The sequence below is a fragment of the Cydia splendana genome, chromosome 12 (genome assembly GCF_910591565.1).
Source record: "Cydia splendana chromosome 12, ilCydSple1.2, whole genome shotgun sequence".
Lineage (NCBI taxonomy): Eukaryota > Metazoa > Arthropoda > Insecta > Lepidoptera > Tortricidae > Cydia > Cydia splendana.
Genome location: NC_085971.1, coordinates 7635001 through 7656300, shown reverse-complemented (window position 1 = coordinate 7656300; position 21300 = coordinate 7635001). Strand labels below are relative to the sequence as shown.

Here is a 21300-nt window from a genome sequence, read left to right as displayed (position 1 = left end):
ACTTACACACTAAAAGATTTAGGATTACTAGATCTATGTTAAAGAGTAAATTACGAGTGACCATGTTTTTACTGTTATTCGAATTTTTATACAGTAATATTGCTGTCAATGCTTCACCTACATTTTAGTTTTACCTGGTAAGCAAAATAATTATACATGTATATAACAGTTCGGTGCGGCGCTTGCTATAGGAACGACAATCATGTTAAATATTATAATTTAAAGGATATTTAAATTTTGTTACTTAGCAATACCCCGCCATGACTTTTAACCTCAACAAAAAAATCTAGAATTTGGTTCCGAAAAGACTTCGACTTTTAAATATTTTTTTCACCTCAGCAGCTCGAACAAGGGTACTTTGCTTCTTAGAAACAGTGAGCGAGTGATGCGATTTTGCTCACTGAGTGAGACAAAATGACATTTAAGTGAGTTTATAGTCAAATGTCATTTCAACATGCGGGATCTAATACAAGTTCGAAATACTTGGGTTCTATTATCTTTGTCCCTTTCACACTGTTAGCAAAAAGAAACAGACAAAAAAAGTTAAAACGACATCCAACGGTATATTGACGGTTTATAATAGACCGCATCGTTCCAAACCACGTACGAGTATGAATTCTTAATAATTAATTAATAAAAATAAAGTTTAAGATTTGATCAAATACTATATTTTAGGTATTTTATTGTACAATTAAAATAATGAACTCAAAAAATACACAGATTATCACGCAAAATTAATTATTTTACTTTTAAGAATTTCTACCATAGTTGACAAATAGTACGTATCCGCAATTAGGACCGTATCTTATAAAGTTTTTTTTTTACAAAAAAAACGTTGTCAATCGAAGTGTCAGTTGATGTTCGTTATTTCCATATTATTTTACTGAAATTTATTATTACGTTTGGTTTTGCGTTCGAGTGTGGTAATTAAACATAATTGTTTGTATATCTTAAGAAAACATGAGTGCAGGTATTAAGTGATGAAGAAGGATTACATTTTTCAAGTTGTCTAATAGGTATGTTCTCACTGCTCAGGTGAAAAATTTTGTGTACTACACGAGATCAAAGTTATTTACATCTCGTGCGCTTTTGAGTCCCTTACTACGCTCAAGATTCTATTCTATTCTATTTCATTATAGAATCTTTCGCTTGCACGGGACTCAAAATAAGCACTCGAAGAAATATCAAACTTTGATCTCTTGTCGTACAAATAACTATTCTTCCATTCTAATAAAGCCGGTATGTCCATTTTAAACGAGACGGTATATATATATATATATATATAGGTACATTAAAATACTGTTATCTGAATTCCGTTTGCAGCAAACGACGAGGAAGCGTTAGGAGGGAATATATCAAACCGGAAGTTTTTCGTGGCGGAAGGCGGAAGTCCCCTCGATTGTCTTTTTGTATCTTTTTTTAGCGAGGGGCATTTAGTTGTATGTGTCTCACTGTAGTATATGAATAAAAATAAGAAGATATATAGAATGTCCTTTTCAAAAAGCTGTTTATCTGTAGAGTGAAGTGGGTAACAAATGTTTTTGGCATGGCCACTAACGAAGTGAGTTTAACATTCTATTTTGTGCACATTTCTGCCGAACAGCCGGTTACAAAAGCGAATATCATCAATGTCATGTTTTATTTCTTTTCTATAATAAAAATCAGTTTAACATATTTGACAAGACAAAAGAAAAATACGATCTAATAAAATCGCGCATACTTTAGGTGTAACAAGTATTGTTGGCTCGCTTCCTCGTAGCAGGTGCTACGAAGCGGTTACGAAATAAACGAACGGATTTTAGTATCGACAGATCATCTGATGTGGTGTTTTATCTGGCGGGGGGCGTGGCCGCGAGACAATGATCTATTTTTACGTGGTCGCGTAAAGAGGGCCACGTGGCGGCCAGCTGCGCGAGCGCACGTGCCGCGTATTTATACGACGCCGACGCCGACGCCGCAACAACCCGCTACCTATAACAAGGCTCGCTCTTATACGTGTAGTAGTGTCAAGTACTTAGACTTCACCGACGAGGTATCCATAGATTTATATTGTCACCGCCTTGCCTATTTTACATTACCATCTACGCAGTGTAAGGCGCTATGCAGCATGCAAAATTGTAATGCAACAATTTCATACAAGTAAATAGCAAAAATAGTAAACAGACATTCCAGGGGATGACTGTGCACAGTCATCCCCTGGAAAAAAAGTTAAGCGCTGCGATCAGAATTATAAGGACAAACTGTAAATTTGCAGTTTTACAAGAAATTGAGAAGTCAAATAATCACCGGTCAATGTCTCACCGTTTTACTTTTTGATAAGCTATTTGAGGTCCAATGATACCATATTTAGAACTACTGTAGTTAGAACGCGCTATGCGGTCTTTCCGTGCAATCTTTGACAGATGTATTGTCTAGTCAGTTATTGCTTTGCTGTTTGTTATTTTAGCTTTGAATAAATTTTAGGCAAAATTGTTTGGTTGAAATACTATTTCAAACCCGACACTGACTATTTCAGAGAGAGTTTCTTGGATGTTAATAATCTTTTCCCAGGAGCCGAATTTTCGTGTGGCCGAGTGGGTGTGGGTGTGACAGGAGGAAGGAGGCGACAGGCGGACGGCGCGAAATATGAATACCCCAGAGGGTTATTAATCTGGTCAATTATTATGAAACCGGCGCGCGGTCGCACACGCAGCGCGAAGTGTCTTGTTTGTCACATCCGCTCTAGAAAGGGTTGTCACTAGCGTGGGGATCTACCTATGTACTAGTACATACTAGTCTACATATAGTTTTATCTATGTAAATGCCTTTTAGGCCTTTTAGCTTTAATGAAATTACTAGTCTTTTTTAATTTTAAATTTTGAACGTAAAAGGTAAATGAACACAATACGAATAAGCATACCTATCTATTGATTCGATTCTGGAGTCTTATTTGCTCTATATATATATCATATGGACTTTAAAAAAACATGTTCAATATTCAATTGAAGCTCAACATCTGCGCCATCAGCAGAATGGACGAGGAGCGATGGCATCCTCTGTTATATTATAGCTAAGTTAAGAAACAAATTATATTATCTAATTCCACAGTTATATGTTTTTTACCGGCTTAAAAAAATGGAGGAGGTTCTCAATTCATTACAATTTAATTATAAATGGTGTTTTAAATAAATGCATAGGTACTTATTGATCATGACGACTTTGAAACAGTATATTCATGCGTGGTGGGTATGGGAAATTAAGACAGCCCTGCTACTGCCGGCGTCCGTTCCAATGAGCGCGGACAGGTGTGGCCGGCTGCTGAGATTTTCATACAAAACCAACGTTTCACATATAAAAGGCACCTCCTTTCATCCCACAACCTACCATTTCGAATGCCCATTAATTTGCCAACACAATATTTTTAGTGCGCGGCTGCGTGTAATATATCGTGCCCACGTGTCGCCGTATGTCGCTCCTCGAGCGGCTGCGTCAAATTATTTTCGTTCATGTCACAAGATACGGCGCTCATCTGGACGTTTTTCCTTTAAAAATCACGCCATTTGGTAGCTATATGTAGCCATTGTGGCGCGTCCGCTGAAAAGCGCGCGCGGGCGCGGAAAACGGACTCGCCGCGATACGCGCTTCGCTCGTGGAATAAGCGAGTGCTGAATTCTGCCTAATTATAATGTGACGGTAAGCTCGAGTGCATCATTTGCCCTTCGTAGCTCTTTATTACACGCGTGGCCAGTAATTATGACATTAAGGAGAAGGTACATGATATCTTAATTTATTTAGTGTTCTTTTGCTAACTTAGAAAGACATTGCGGAATACAAAGTGTCCCATGGATAAGAAATATGTAGTGTTTAAACCTATTTTATATTATAAAAATATGCGATGGAATTAATCAGTCGAGTATTTTAGCTAGAGCCCGTAACTTCTCTTTAACGCATTACCGCAGTTTCCGCCGACTTTTTGATGTTTTTGCGGCAATGCTATTCGTCATAACAATATAAATTTCTTTATAGCAACTTTATAATGTATTATCAGTAGTTTATTTTAGGTACCTACCTTCCTTGTTACTTCGCGGTCTAGATATACAATGCGCAATAAATCTCGAGATTGCGTCTGTTATTCTTGAACAGGAGCGAATAAGCCCCGTATAAAATATTACTAAACATAATATTTTTATGGCTGACGTGACTTTTTAATGGGTGATATCTCAACAGGAGATTACGATCAAAGGAGGCTTTAATAAGGTATCTTTAATTTTCACGTAGTTGTTGTTGATATTGAATGAATGCCGAAGTATAGGGTATATTAACCGGTTGCAACGATAATTTGTCGATGTGTTACTATTATTTGAAGTTGCTGTTGGTGGTCGTTCTAAATAAAACAAAGGCGAGCGAGGATCGCAGGGGACGCTTGACCGCGCAGAGCGGCCGCCGCGCAGGCGCCGCCGTAGGACAGGACGAACTATTTGTGGAGTTCTAGCGTGGAGATAAATCCTGAGGCCATCATGCTCTCATACTACAATAACATGAGCAAAATAATTACAACCAGCATAAACAATTATACGTGACAACTGGCAATGCGTGCCGTCAAAACAAGATAGACTCTTGTAATTATTGCATGTCATAAAATAATGTTCTGAATAGAAGTATCGCGCACCTGTCATGGCTGAGTGTTCCACGTGACTAATGCTCCGGACACTCCCGCCACGTCCATTCTAATCTCACTCCATTTTCGAACCTGTCCTGTACTTAACACTACAGAATTCATATTTTTCTAAATCCATCCGATAATGAAATATCCAGCACTCTTGTCAACGCCGCTTGCCACGCCTCAGTGACAGTATCCGCCGCAGCTGCCGGACACTCCCGCACGTCCATCACACTACGCCTGATTGCCTCTGGATATGACTAATGAACTGATCAGCTAATTACTTTCTGACAAAACGATGTCTAAACCAGAATATATTATTCACCCGTGTCAGTCATTTTAAGTACATAGTAGAGATTTGTCCACTTGTAGATGGGTGGGGTTCCATAGGTGACTTCTTGGGGCGTTAAGTGCGTATTTGTTCTAGTCTCGCTGCATACTTTCTCGTAACGTGAATAATTACAATACGTTTGTTGTACGAACAAGAAAAAAACTATTCAATTAATCTGTGCGCGGTTCGATAGCAGCGCGTAGGCAAGACAAACGCCGGCGACAACTGTTGTCTGCTCGTCGCGACAGCTGCGCTCCACTTGCCCAGGCAACCTCACGTTTCCATCAGTAAACACACTCTTTCAGCGAAAACCACTCTTATCTCCGCACCATACTTAATTTCTAACACCCCTCGACGCCGAGCCTATCTTTGTCAAGCTGTAATTGAAAGTCGCTGTCAAGAAACTGCTGTTCGATATTAGTCAGGAAAATTGCATAGCTTTGTGTGTTACGTCAAATTAATAGTCCTTGTTGATAAATTGATTATCAATATATTTTGCTAAGGTTATGCCATGCAAAAGGTTGATCCCTTTTATTGCTTTAATAATCAGATAGAAAGAAGAAAGTAAGAAGATAGTAGATACTAAGAGCTGAGCATGCGTATTTAGCTTGACAATCATTTCGTTACGGGGTTGGCCATTGGTCAAAAATTGTTTTTAACTAAAAATTACAGCTACTCTAATGCAACGTACACATGAGGAATGTAGTACTAGAATGATTATTAATTATTATGATTGTGACAAGCGTTACCAATATATGTAGAAAACTACAAACTGGAGTAGTAATCTTCTCCTGCCTAGACAACCTTTTGAGTAAACCAGTTCAGAAATTAACTTGATGACGGACTTCAAACAAGGGAAACCCTGGGGCTGACTTGATGGACGACCTTAGCAGACTTAGCAGTAAACGAATTGTCTGTTAATTGATTCATTATGTATATCATTATGAATTTCGTCTAGAAGTGACACTTGGGTTGTTGAGTGGATTCAAGCGTTCGGTAAGCATTCGTATTACCCCTGAGGTGAGAGAGAGTGAGTGAGTCATTAGCCGGTAGCCGGCCGTGCGTCTGTCAGCGGCGCACGCGCATCGCGGCGACGCCGCGCGACGCCGGCCCGTGATTTATCGACGCCAGCTACCGGACCGCGTAGCCAACAAGCCAATCGCTTACGCTCCGTAGCGATCGAAACGCAACTGTCACTGTCGCACTAATATGGAAGAGTGATAGAGAGACACAAAGCGTTTCGTTGTCGTAGCGATAGAGATTGTCACCTTGGCTAGGCCGGCAGTACGGTTATACGGTAGCACATGCGCGCCGTTTTTTGATGTCAGACTTAAATGCTAACCACAGCTGTAACTGTCTCTCCATTTCATTTCAGTAGGTATTACCATACGAGTTATTTTCTACAAAAGATATATTAATACTGAAAAAAACTTTCCATGAAATGAGCGCTGTAAGTGTTCGTAGGTGAAAGCTCCTGAATCCCTGAACTTCAAATAGACAAGTCAGACGACATGTGGCTTACTAGTGATCCATGCAACGCATGTGTAGCGTGTTCCGTGTAATGTGCGCGTGCGGTGCGCTAGCGCGCATTAATCATGCACGATCATAATCTCGCGCGGCGTCGGCGCCGCCTCCTCTGTTTGTATAACCGCGTGGTACAAGATCCAAGTCACAACTACTGGACCATGATGTAACTAGTTAACTAAAATTTATAGTTGACGAGATATTAATGTTACAGTAAAATGAGTTCAAAACTTTACAAATTTTGTACAACAACTACAAACTCAATAATTTAAATATGGAATAAATTGGGATACCTAGTGTTACGAATTTAAATCGGATGCTTTTTAGTTTCTTGGGATTAAATCAAAATAACCTAAATTATTTATTTTGATTTATATCCATTTTTACTGGCATCGGCTCGTGAAATCGGTAAAAGTAGCGATTATTACAAACTAGGTACCTATAGGTAAATAATCTTGTACCAAACGTCCAAAGTGTGTATTTTCATCATGTCGAATTATTCGCCTCGTTTGCTACTAGTGAAGAGTTTATATGTATACTCTACGATGACGGGTTAAAAAGTTCCCGATGTTTTTGTTTACGATGGGAAGTGAGTAAAGCGGCGGATTGATGGCCTTTAGTTTAGCTCTCGGGAAGTATCAAATATTTACGGCAGCCATCATCGCCGGCGCTTTTAGCACTTGACCTTATTCCTTAGAACTTCATCAACGCGAGTAGATATTCTTGTTTATGCAAGTTTGAAATATAAATGAGAGTAACGAGCATTTGCGCTTTCAATTTATGTTGAACAAACACGCCATGTTTTCTAATAAAAACATACACTATTTAATTACGAGGCTCTAATGCAATTGTCGTGATGGATCGCAGGGTGCGCCGCGGGGAGGAGTCTTTGATACAAATTGGCGGGCGCATGTCCGTAACTCAATCAGGGTAGCGGGGAGCGCGCACGATAGCGCCCTTACCTAGACTGGGGTTGAAGAAGCCTGCTATATTTTCTAAAAGTCAAATATCTTCAACTAATGTACTGGCTTTTGCATATCAGATTCAGATTCAGATTCAGAGCGTTTAATACGGTAAAAACATACATGTCAAAAACATAAAAATAAAATCACATACACACCTAAAACTAATTAAACCTACCTATCGATCTGGACATGATAAAATAATCCGAATTTTACAATGTTTTCGGTAGAAGCCTTCATGTCGAAAAGCAGCATCAGCAATATCAGCATTCAGCAGCAGCAGTAGGTATGGCATCCCGGAAAGGCGACGTTGGGACGTAATTCGGTGACGCCATTTTAGTTTACATAACTGTATCTCAACCAGGTACCATTTTTATCACCCGAAAAGAACTGTGGTTTTGTGAATTTCTTCTATGTAATTTGCTCGCTAACTCGCTGAAATACTTACATGAATCACGCAATGTCACTATGTCATGTTATATTACTTGCGTTTATTCGTTTAAATGTAATCTTGTCGTAGCGTCGTACTAATTTGAGCTAAAGCTACACTGATTGCAGCAAACGTGCACGTGCGAGGGGAAGACGCTCAGGGCTCGACGAAACCTAGCGCGCTCTAATCTCTATGGGAAACCTTTTTATTAAATTGCACGGGGGCGGCCAGCTGCCGACTTGTACGGGCTCGCTAGCCGCGTCGGTGGAATACAATAACATTAATTACCTAATAGATATTGATTCGTCGGGCATTGTACAGTCAACTGGTGGTCAAATCAAGTCAAATATGGGTGTACAAATCATCTCAAAAATATGTCCCATAACTCTTATGTCAGTGAATTAAGAACTATGGGGCATATTTTTGAGTAAGTTGTGTACACCCATATTTTTACAGTTGACTGTACCACTACCTACTATGAAACACGACATTAGTACTACACTTCATTGACGGTATAATAACTTAGCGCATATTGTGGTACGCAAGCAAACGATACGGAAGAATAAAAGTCATAACACAAGAATGGTAGTTAGGTAGGTGTATTTTGATCCGAGTGTTGGAAAACTCCAAACGTCTGGGACAAGTCAAATGGCTAACATAGCTAAACAAAAGGCTCCCAGTGTCTGCATGAAAATTAGGCTTCTGCTCTGTATGGATGCTGGATTGGGTCGAATAGGGAGCCTGCAAAAACTGGTAGTCCTTGATTAGTTTTGGAGAGCAGAGTAAGCAAAGTTCTACATATATAACATAATATAGAGAATTAGTATAAACTCTCGTCTGGACAGGCGTTCAAAATAGTCTAGACGTTCAATGTATTTAAAAGTCCTCCTCCTCCTCCTCTTCCTTCCTTGGCGTATCCGGCAATGGCGACTCCATCAATGTATTTAAAATGACTGCTATGAAAAACCTCTGAAACCTTTTTCCGTCGCTTAGCAAATTCAATCCAATGCAGCCCTTCTGAATACCGAATGGCGAGTTCTAAATAAACGTTCAACATATATCTATGCTACAGCTAAAACAGGCTATAAATGTATTTGGTCGGTTTTGGGGGAAGGGAGCGGATATTTGTGCATGGCGAGCACGTTCCGAGTAATTTAGCCGCTGTCGGCGGAGTGCAGAACGCTGTAAGCTTCGCGGCTGCACTTAGCGATGCCAGCAAAATGTAACAATCTTTGCTTATCTCACACTCAACACTATATTTTGTAGCCTAAAGGGTTTTCGATACATTATATTGTATAGCAATGTTCAAAAAGTGATGGCTTTAGGGTAAATATTAATAAATTGCCGTATTCAGTATGGTATGTAATCACTCTCAAGATTTATCTTTAAATTGCTTTTAGGAATTTAAAGTAGGAGGAAGTAAATATACGAAAACACGAATAATGTTTTTCTTAGTAGTTTAGATAAGTGTGTATAGGTACCTATTTTATTCGGTCGTGTACCTATTAGAGATTGTGCACAATGATGTATCCCAAGTAGCACAGATAGCTCTATAACTACTCACTTTTAGTTCTATCTAACGCTCTGTGCGTATTAAGACACTTATAAGAGCACACTCGTGGTCCTACAGCTGTATAATAGATCTCAGTGATATTTATATAGCTTAGGGCTGATTAAAAGCTGCATTACGGCTCTGAAAACTACCATTAATACGCAAAGAGTGATATAAAGGTATATTTGCTACGACCCTATACAGCTTTAAGGGTTATCAAATGCTTTAACCGTTATAAGGTCTGTTTAGTGGATAAAATTACGCCATGTGCTGTATAAGGAGGTAATTGTGGACTTTTATTACATTGACTTATTAAGGGAACACAAGTGAACTATTATGAAGCTAATAGACGTATAATGGAACACATGTGGCACATAATACAGCTTGTCGCTTAACATGTTTACCGCTAAGCAGCTTTTATTACACTGACTTTTAAGGGAGCACGAGTGAACTAATATGAAGCCAATAGACGTATAATGGAATACATGTGGCACATAATACAGCTTATCGCTGAACGTGTTTACCGCTAAGCAGCTTTTATTACGCTGACTTTTTAAGGAAGCACGAATGAACTATTATGAAGCCAATAGACGTATAATGGAACACACTTGGCACATAATACAGCTTATCGCTGAACATGTTTACCGCTAAGCAGCTTTTATTACGCTGACTTTTAAGGGAGCACCAGTGAACTAATATGAAGCCAATAGACGTATAAATGGAACACATGGGGCGCATAATACAGCTTATAGCTGAACATGTTTACCGCTAAGCAGCTTTTATTATTCTGACTTTTTGAGGAAGCACGAATGAACTATTATGAAAGCCAATAGGCGTATAATGGAACACATGGGGCGCATAATACAGCTTATCGCTGAACATGTTTACCGCTAAAGCAGCTTTTATTTCACTGACTTATTATAAGGGAGAACGAGTGAACTATTATGAAACCAATAGACGTATAATCGAACACATGTGGCGCATAATACGGCTTAGCGCTGAACATGTTTACCGCTAAGCAGCCTATTATACTGCCATTGGGACTGTCTGCATAGCGGCTGTTAAAACGTTCACAAGATGCCTTATAACTGTTTAGAGGTTCACTAGTGTATCGAAATAACGACTTGGACTTTATAGTGGTTCACTTAAGTATCTTTATCAGATATATAACAGTCGTATGCTGCATATAAGAATTTTAACGGTTCACGTTGCTTTTTAACATTGACCGCCATTTTATTGTATATAACCTATAAAATTGAAATTGCTTTTCCAACTTTTAAGGGTAACAATAAGGTTTTGTGCCTGAGTTCTTAACCTAAATCATTAGTTTAGTACTTCATATAACGTATTATTAACTTTTTATCTCATAATTCTGTCCAAACCACTGAAATAGTTTTTACACATAGCTTATTTATATCATTAATTTAAATAAATACTGATTATTTTCGTGGCGCACTGAAATTTTCTTAGATAATGTATATATATAATGTCAATAAACTTGCATTCCCAAACATCTTTCTCGCATTAATATATAAAACATAACATTTAACTAAACACTTTAACAAAATGACTTATGGTGTCGTTGCGCTTAACGTTTTTGCTTCAATATAAATATGTTCACCTCTGCGTTCGTCGTCACTATACAAAATTTAATAGCTGATTTTTAAGGCAGAGGTGTAAAAGTATGTTATTAATTATCTTTTATTCAGCCCAACGTCAATCTTTCCCGGTATTAGGGCGCACATGTGACATATTAGCTGAATAAAGGGTAACTGGTGGTCTCTTATCCAGTCAATATACACCTCTTATAACTCCTGTTACCCCTTATAATTCCGTTAAATTGCTGCTACAACGCTCTTAAGTAGCTATGTGAACTTAAGGCTGCCTAATTTGTGCCCATTTAAGAGTTATAAAAGCTGAAAAGACGCTTATACAGCTCTTATGCAGCTTTTATATTCCAGCTTCAAGCGTATTCGTACCTCATTATGCGGCTGCTATACAGCTAATCTGTGCTACTTGGGATGTTACGGTCGGCGCGCCGTTGGCAAAAAGCGTCTAAGCAAAAAGGTGGAATAGTTAAGAAAAATATAGCTAAGCACAATACACATATTGCATCGTAAATATGAGAGTAGATACCCATACACGTTATCATACCCAATAGATTATGTTCACAACCCTTCGGCCACGGCCTCCCCAGGGGCCGCCCTTGCCATCGCAAGCGCCATTGACTGCCATCAGATAGACAACTGCACGACGAATTTAGACATCCATCTCATATGGCAGTACATACAGGGCTCCGTACTTGGGGCGCCTAATGACGCCTTGCTGATGCCCATAAAGGAGTACACCATCTCCATAAACTACCGACAGATGCTCTGCCTTTGGTCTTAGGTATTTTAATTAAATAATTAAAATAATCTTGGACATGGAAAAAATACATAGTAAAGTTATTTAATTACAATGTAAAGTACCTAAATAATTACTGATGCTTATGGATATTTAGTTACCTGGTGGAGTAATTTATTTTTTCACTATCTTAAAATGTTTAGATAGTTAGTTCAATATGCTTAGGGAAACATTCCTATAGTTCTCTTAAGAAAACTATCTGCAGATTTTTTTATAACTTTTTGTTGTTTTAGTTTATACGCATTAAAAAGGCACATTTTCAGTCCCCTAAAGAATGAAAGGAAAAATCAATGCTTTTTTCCCACAGACTGGAGCAACGACAAGGAACGTTCCATTTCCGCTATAAGCGACCGGAAGCGAGACCACGCGCCGCGCCGGAAGTGCGTGTCAATTTCCGCTGAATTGTTGTAAATGGATTTGTACAATCAGCATTTTATATAGAACAATGAATATTTAAATTATGCAAATATGAAACAAAAGTAACAAAACTATACATATATGTACTTAACTGTTTAAGATTTGTCTTTACAATTTTACAAGCCGAACTAGCTATTTATTTTTAACCGATTTCAAGATTTCAGGAGGACGGAGGTTCTGGTTCTGGTTGTATGTTTTTTTGGTTTTATTAACCTACTTCAAAATTTAAAAAGGAGGAGGTTTGCAATTCGATTAATGTATGTATTTTTTTTACATATCACAACCAACTTAAACATTTTTTTTTGCTCGAAAGTATACATATTTATCATATTTTTATCAAAATCCAGTTCTGATGAAGATATCCACGAGTAATCGAGGGAACTCTTCAAATTTTATTTATTTATTTATATAGGCTTACATATAATGGTTTTTGTATTTTCATCAATAAAACAAATCAAGCATAAGTACATTCATTCAAACATAAAAATGACATTTCATGAAGTGGAACTGTTGATGGTTGCCAGAACGGAACTCCTCAGCGACCCGTATGGGCCGTATGTCATATTTTGGTGGTGTCCTGTTTACGGCGATTCCTTGTAAAACTTGAGGTTGGAAAAGTCTATGAGCGACTGATTGCATTCTATCAAGTGTATTTATGCTTGCTTGCGTGTAGTAAATAAAGGTAGTGGACCCCGCAGTAATTCCTCTGCCAGAAAAAACTTTACAATACAATAAAATGTGACGTCCCACGGTCAAAGGTACCTTATGGCGGGTATGGAGTTATGCATACCCCAGTAATCTACAATAAATAAGCTATCGATAACACAAAAGATCAACCTTCTAGGTTGCGTAGTTACAGAGATATGATTTTTTGAAAATAATGTTGTGAAATGAGCAACTTTACGATAGAGAAGTTTTAAGTTTAGCCGCCTAAAAAACTATGTTCCTGAAGTAAGTTACATAGTTGACTACAAATAATAATGCCTTATATATCTGAGATTAAAAAAATATTGCGACTTGTTCTGTAATGCAAATAGAAACTTTTGATATCGACTGATTTATGTGTATACTAACCAATCTCTTGAAAATAAAGTTTTATTTCATTTTCACGATTGATTGCAATGAGCTCTCAAAATTTAAATTTTATCTATTAGAAAACGACACTGACAGACAGTTTAAGCAAAAAACAATACCGATTTAGAGGTGAAAATTTATTTTCTGACTTTTTCATATAAAATCACAAAATTGAATATTTTTACTTTTAATGTGACACACAATCAATTTTTCTGAGCACATATGAAAGAAATTCTGTCATTCAAATGAAATAAATCCTAAAACCCCAACTAAATACTATATTTAACCCCTTATGCCACTTTAAACTTACATAACAATAACAGTATTTGCTCCATACATTTACGAAAAGGTACCTTATGGAAATAAATCTAATAATACATCACTACAAAATATCAATCATATTATAGTTTATCTTTTGTGAATAGAAAATATTAATTTACATTAAACTGCCCCCAATTTAATTAGTTCTTCGTCATAATAATCTTAAAAAAGACCAATAATTTGTATGTAATGAAAAGGTACCTTGTGGTCAAGTTACATGATGAGGCATGATGATGATGGAACAGTTAGGATAAACTAATAATATTTTGGGGTTAAGATGGTATAAATCGTCTATTTCTTATCAATAAAATATTTCGGTTGCTATTGAAGATAAGCGGCATTGAGGTTCAATGACCTCAGATATTCCATAAGGTAATGCGTCGGGTATTGGCATTTTTCAGCAAACCAATGGCTGATTTACTGCATGCGACCAAACCAAATGAAGATTATTCTAGTTAAGAAAGACTTGACGAGAGTAACTTTGGTATAATAGCAGTCTACTTGGATTTGTGATGTCGGTCTATGTACGGTTATAATATTTGCGAGGCGCCCCAACCAGAACTGAAATTATCAAATTAGTTTTGCAGAATGCTAATACAGTTCTCTACCAAACTTCTTTTCCCGTATTGACTAGTTTTTTTGGGAATTTTCAATCTTTTTTCCATAAGGTACCTTTTCTACTAAACTCTGAGACGACATTACTAGGCTTATAACTAACTTATAACAAAAATAAAAACAGGTAAACAAACGTTACGCATTAAGGTTTCAGATCACACAATAAAAAAAAATTGAGCATTTTTTCACCTCTTTACAAAACATTTAATATCTCCGAAACTAGAAACCCTCATAAGGTACCTTTTCCCGTGGAACGTCACAAATATCAAAAAATAAAAAATATTGTATAAATATCCAAAGAATAATAATAATAGTATTTAAGTAAATACCTAAAGTCTTAAATCGTTAATATCTTTTTACGGAAAAATGCTCCGTTCAAACTTTCGTCTTCACCGGACATGTTCATGTAACGTATTGCAACAATATATGAAATATAAAAAAAAATATCCCAGCAGAAATACCAATTAACAAAATTTGGACGGAGGAATTACTCGGTTAAATATATAAACAGATTTGTATTTTTACGTATACATACCTAACTTAGGAGTGTTTTTAGGGTTTCGTACCTCAAAAGGAAAAAACGGAACCCTTATAGGATCACTCGTGCGTCTGTCTGTCTGTTTGTCACAGCCTATTTTCTCGGAAACTACTGGACCAATTAAGTTGAAATTTGGTAGACATATGTAAATTAGTAACCAAAAGATGGACATATTTTTTTATAATTTTAAAATACATAGGTTCGAAGTTATTCAAGAAAATACAAATAGCCAAAAAATGTCCATTCCCCCTGTATCTCCGAAACTACTGGGTCTAAAATTTTGAAAAAAATACACAAAATAGTTCTTTATCTATAGATGACAGGAAAACCTATTAGAAATGTGCAGTCAAGCGTGAGTCGGAATTATGTACGGAACCCTAGAAACGCGAGTCAGACTCGCACTTGGCCGGTTTTTTTTTGGTTATTTATATGTTAGTTTCGGCTCATACTATACAATAACCAAGCAAAATTTCATCGACTGAGAAATTAATGCATGGGTCTCTGACAACAACTGGCTTCGTTTCCTACACTCATCGTGCTATAATAATAACGCGTGTAAATAAAGGTTGACTGAAATAATGGCGTAAGTATAATCACTACCTAACTGTGTCGTAATCATAATATAGTAACAGCACCAGTCATGGGACATTTAAGAGGAAATTTGGAGTATTTATGATATTTCCCTTGTACATGTAAATGGTCTTCCGCTTAGCGTGTTAAAAGATGAAAGTCCTATCCGCCTTTCATGTTTTAGGCGTGTTGTATCAAAGATACTGCAATGAGTTTCCACATAATTAACAAATTAAAACTATGCTTTTTTTCTCCAGTCATGGACACCAAAGCTCCAGTAATGGGCCCCCGGTAATGGACGTGGATCCAGTAATGGGCCCCCTATAATGGACATTGCTCTATCAGTATAAAATTTTGAAATGGGGAATAAGTTATGGCAAAAAAATCAATTTTTGGTATACCTAAGCTTTTATCGCTGAATGTATTTTTCTTTCCACAGCCAATTATTATTGTATTAGATTCATCGAGACAATTCTAATATACCCACACACAATTAGTTAGGGTTTATTGCGATAAAGTTCCCATGGCCACCTCCTGTCTCCATCATCAGATCAAGTCCATGTTATCATAATATTGCATTATCATCCGATTTGCATACTTAATTACGTACTTACACAAAATTTCAACTGAATCGGAAATCGAAAAGTGGGTCAAATTCAGCTACCAAGATTTGACCCACACTAACTAACAAGGCAAGTTAAATAAATGTTTGGAAAAACGATATTAATTTATCCTAAGTCCGAGAATACCTCCTGGTTGACATATTTCGTAACTACATTTTACTTCTGTATTGTTTAAAACATGAAATTATGGCATGGCAAGCATCATTATGTCAATTGTCCCATCATAGGAGGTATGCATTTTTACAGCTCCTATAATGGGATTGGGCCAAATACCACTATTTTTTTAAATCTGTGGAATCACAACATAGTGTGTTGTATACCTTATCTCATGGTAAATGCAATTAACAAAACACATTCTAGTTTTCATCAAGTATTAATTAATTCAAATTTAATAAATTAACTCTCCTCTCTTAGCGAAGTTGTTAAGAATTTTTAGTGATATTTTTTTTCAGTGGCACGACATCTTTTGGGTTGACGCACATTTCTTAAAAAATAACCGAATTTAATAAATATTCAAACATAATCAGCTCTAGGACTCTTATTTATGATAAAAATATATCCAGTGTTTATAAACTACTTTTATATACTTATTTTAGAGGAATTGTGTTTTTTTGTCCCATTACTGGTTCCGTGTCCATTATAGGGTATACTACTATATTAGGTACACAGTTATGACACCGTAGAGGCTGTTAGTATTGACTTTTTTACCTAGGCAGTACATTACAAAAATACTATTACATATCTTTAGTATCTTTATCTGCGTGATCGCTTCACAGTGCATTTGTATAATGTATTTTCCCAAAGACACGACGGGCACGTGTCCGATACGGCGCCACGCGCCACTAATGGCTCGGCCCGGGGGTGTTTACACGACTCTAACGACACGACACACGACCACGACATCCACTTCTATATCTATATAATATTTATGACATGAAATGCATTATTGTAGGGTTTGCAATCCGGATCCGAAATGTATGAAATTATCCGGATCTGGATCCGGATCCGCGGATCTTCCCATACATTACGGATCCGTCGTGCAAACCCTACATTATTGGTTTGCTTCACACCGACCACAGGTATAATAATACCCTAGTTGCTTGTTTGTGTTTCAACAGGCCTGTTATCTGTGTTTTTCGTGCAGAGGCTATCGCGAGGCCACTTTTTTGTTTAAGTTTTCAATATATCCGATGATGTGATCATGATATAGTGATGAAGTGATCTCTTGAACTGTCTAATGTTTAAATACTTAAAATTTAAAAAAAAAATGTTTTTCCACATCCCAATTTAAATAAATGTGGCTACTACATAACATTAGTATATACAATCATCAGCATCAAAAGTAGCGGATTAAGCGCCACTTGCACCAACTCAGTACTCTGTTAAACCAGTGTCAAATTGTACTGGTAATCATGGTACCTCCAGGTTTAACCAGTTAACCCCGGGTTAGTGGAATGGTGCAAGGGGCCCTAATAATATATATACATATCTCTATTTAGAAAAGTATTCCAGGGCGGCAAATACTTTTGGCTTTTTCATCTGCTACTATTGACGCTGACTGTACATATGACGATTTTTGTTTGAATTCAAGTAATGGCCATGCTAACTCAAACACTGAAGTTAGATCCATTTTAGGATAGTAAATAGAAGTACCTAAGTACCTACTAGCTGTAGGTATACATTGTATTTGAGACAAGCATGATTTCGTATAAAATGGACTAAATTTATAGCTCACAAGTAGGTTCGTGACCTACCTACCTTAACTCGGAATGCCATGCAATTTTAACCTACGGCAGTTCACGACTCATATTGTTCGACGATGTCTTAGGCATAGCCTACCTAATTTAACTACTTAATGTATTGGCATTTTCTTACGATTGTAACAGCGAATGGCGTCCGATTCAATCTCAGAATGAGACACGGTCGTAAAACCAGTCACTGTAAAGATATTCGAGTACCGAGGCTTCACGGCTTTAGGCATCCCTGGCCAAAACATGGAGACCCGTGTGTTCTAATATTGTGGTCATAAGTTGTGTATAATAATGTGCACAGAGGGAGCTCTTTTTAGGGCGGTGATGGGGTTTCATCCCTCGGGCGGCGAGCTTGATTGGGCGGGGAGAGCGAGGCTCAATCGTACCTAATGAATAACAAAAGTACAAAACGATGGGGCTTTTAATGAAATAGAATATATGGATTTAGAGAAAAAATGCACCGAAGTCTTTCGTACTTTGAACGTACCATTCGGTACAGGCAGAATATAGTGACGGCTTGCTACCATAGAAATAAGAATGCGTTGAATATATTGGGCCAGCACTTTGGCTACTTGATGCTGACTGTGTACCTAATTAAAATCTGGTTATTGAACCATTGATTGGTTGGTTGGTTGGTGGTTGAGATTATTATTGAATAATCTTGCATATACAATCAAATTCTAAATAATAACGAGAAACACTTGCTCTGCCACTGGGCTGAAAGTGATGTGGCTAACTATTATTATGATGAGAGCAAAGTCACAGGCAAACCGTAATGCAGTTTGAAATGGCACCTACCTAGTCGTACACATACATTTTACAGATCGGCCGTAGCCATACGGTAACTTTGTCTCCTGTCACATTGATCACAATGATCACTTATCATTTTTGTAACAACATGACTTTTTTATTTAGCAACTTGCAGAATAACCGTGGGGTGAAGTGTAAATGAATGGTAATCGAATAGCGCACGCTTCGTAGCACTTGAAAGCGAAGCCCGGGGCTGCGCGCGCGGCGATGCAGCACAATAATATATGGCATTTGTGGCGCTTAGCGAACACTCGCCTAAGGCTAACCAGTATTATGGCAACTCCGATTACGTATGAGGTATGGGATTTTTATACCCAAATACCGATAGAGTCAAACATTCGAGTCTACTTTGTAAGAAACTGGAATACAACCCATTGCACGATTGACGTGATTATCTCTTTTACGTATCTATAAGTACTTACAAGTATTTGTGCTCCGACTCACGTTGAGTTGAAGAGTTTCTTTGGGGAGCTTAACTATAAAGGTTAAGTATCGCGATCTTTCATTAACTCTCTCTGCGAGTATTGATGACAGGTAAATGGATGGCATTGATAGGGGCTTTGCTCATGAGAACTTGTAATCAGGTAAGTACTTACCTACTTACATTTAATCTTAATGTACCTACACATCATATATCTGGTTGATTTATTTTCGTGTAACCTCGAAATCATCATTTAAAAAGAAAATTATTCTCAGTCACCGCATTACACATAAATAACACAATACGCTAAACACACAAACGTGAGGGGCCTATTTAAACTGAGATAGTCACAAAAAGTACTGTGGTGTGGGTACCTATCATGTGACTAACAGTTGCACTATATGATATATCCTAAGGTTACATCAGTTACATGTTACTTAATTTGTTTGTTTTGTTTGTATTTGTTTTGTTTGTTTGTTGTGTACTTGTTCTCAATGACCACGACTGCTCTGACAAGAGTATCCGACTAAGAAGAAGAATTTGTATAGGTAATTTGACATAAATAGGCTCCCATATTACCCTTGAAGATTGATAACTCTTAGAGAAGACATGTTTCTTTGGTGACGGTGGTGTTACCAGGTTTTTAATTAAGAAATTTCTGTGTAGACCGCTTAAATAATTTAGTACCGTAAAATGGGGTGAGTTGGGTGAATTTGACTTTCAAACCTCGATAAAATTTTATTTTTACATGTGAAAACTGAATGGTATATATAATAATTGGTTCGGACGTTTGTATTTTAGTTTGTATTTTATTTTGGGTAGTTCCATTTCATAACTTTGACGATAAAGAGGAAAACCCACCTCACCCCGTAGTGCCTCGTATTTGGGGTGAGAGGGTTTTTCATACAAAGGTTATTTTGGAAGATTGTTGGATCGATTTTTTTATTATGAATATTACTATAGCTCCATTTTAAATTGGAATACATTATTTTTGTAGGAGTAGCCTTAAAAACCCACCTCACCCCCCTCTCAATCCTTCTCTCCCTATTCATAACCCATAGCTCCCCGCGAAACCTATTCACCCCGTTTTACGGTATGTATTCCCTAGGTTTTCTAGAAAAAACCATTAAAAATATAATTCGACCGTTCATGATTGTATGGTGGTGGTGTGTGAGATGAGGTGATTGTAAGATTTGTAAGCCGCGTTTAGCGCTCCTCCGCGATGTCCGGCGGCGCAGGGGCACATCGCACGGCCAATATTTGACCAGACGGGATGTTTGCGAAGCGGATAACACAAATATTCACATCCACATCATCTTAAGGTAAACTTGCTGTAAAAACGCGTGACGTTTATAAAATTTGGTACCTTTTCAAAGAATTGAAGGAAAAATATTTATGTGATGGCACAGATTATATAATGTGATGGTACCTAATATAGATGGTACATAATAAATAGTACACATGAACCAACCTTTGAGACCTCTGAGAGCCTACCAAGCGGACATAAAATCGAAATTTCTTGTTATCGCTCGAATATGCAGATCACGAAATTCTGACAGTCTTAGCCCTCCACCAAGAGCCCTGAAATTGGTTTCCATTTTTAAACTACCTTACCTCTGTTTTAGACTAGCCACGTGAGAAGCATACTTTACTAACCTTTTTACCTCCTGTGCCAACCCAAACGAGTTTTTCTAGGAACATTGGGATATAGGCACATACGACCGACGTCTAGATAATTTGTATTTCAACATTCATATATGCATTAAGACTGTAGGTTTGTAACACATGCCAGTTTTAAATCCTATTTTATCATCTTCATCCTCAATCTCTCTCCCGTTATCTTTACACAATTAGCATTTATCTTCATTTTGTTAAGTGTACTAACATTACTAACCTACTAAGTTCGCACTAACATTCCACAGACAGAGACGTGTGGACTTGTTTATCATGTCAGTAAACATTAACACAAAAACCCATTTATGGTCGCGATAAGGCGGTTTTTGTCGCGGTGCCGTAAATAACGCGGGATGTGGATGCTGGGCCCGCGATTTGGGCGATAACCGAGCGATAACGATATCGGCGGAAGGCGCGCTCTTGACCCCCGATAGCGGCTATTAATAGGACCAGGATAACGTGTGTCAAGTCCGGCAAGTCTGCAATTTGGTGTCATGGAGCTCATTTACGGCATTTTAGACTCCCACTGTACGCGTGTTCTGTATAATATTGAGCATTAAGGTGACAGTCCATTTCCAACGACAGCTGCATTACTGTAAATTTTACTATGGAAATTGACAATGACAGCGACGCGTTCAGTAC

At 37.6% G+C, this 21300-nt stretch overlaps 1 protein-coding gene across 1 annotated transcript in view; it reads left to right on the top strand.

Moving 5' to 3' along the window:
• The window catches only part of LOC134795419 (uncharacterized), a 217164-nt gene that overhangs the window by 171598 nt on the left and 24266 nt on the right, over positions 1-21300 (top strand). The window lies entirely within an intron of this gene.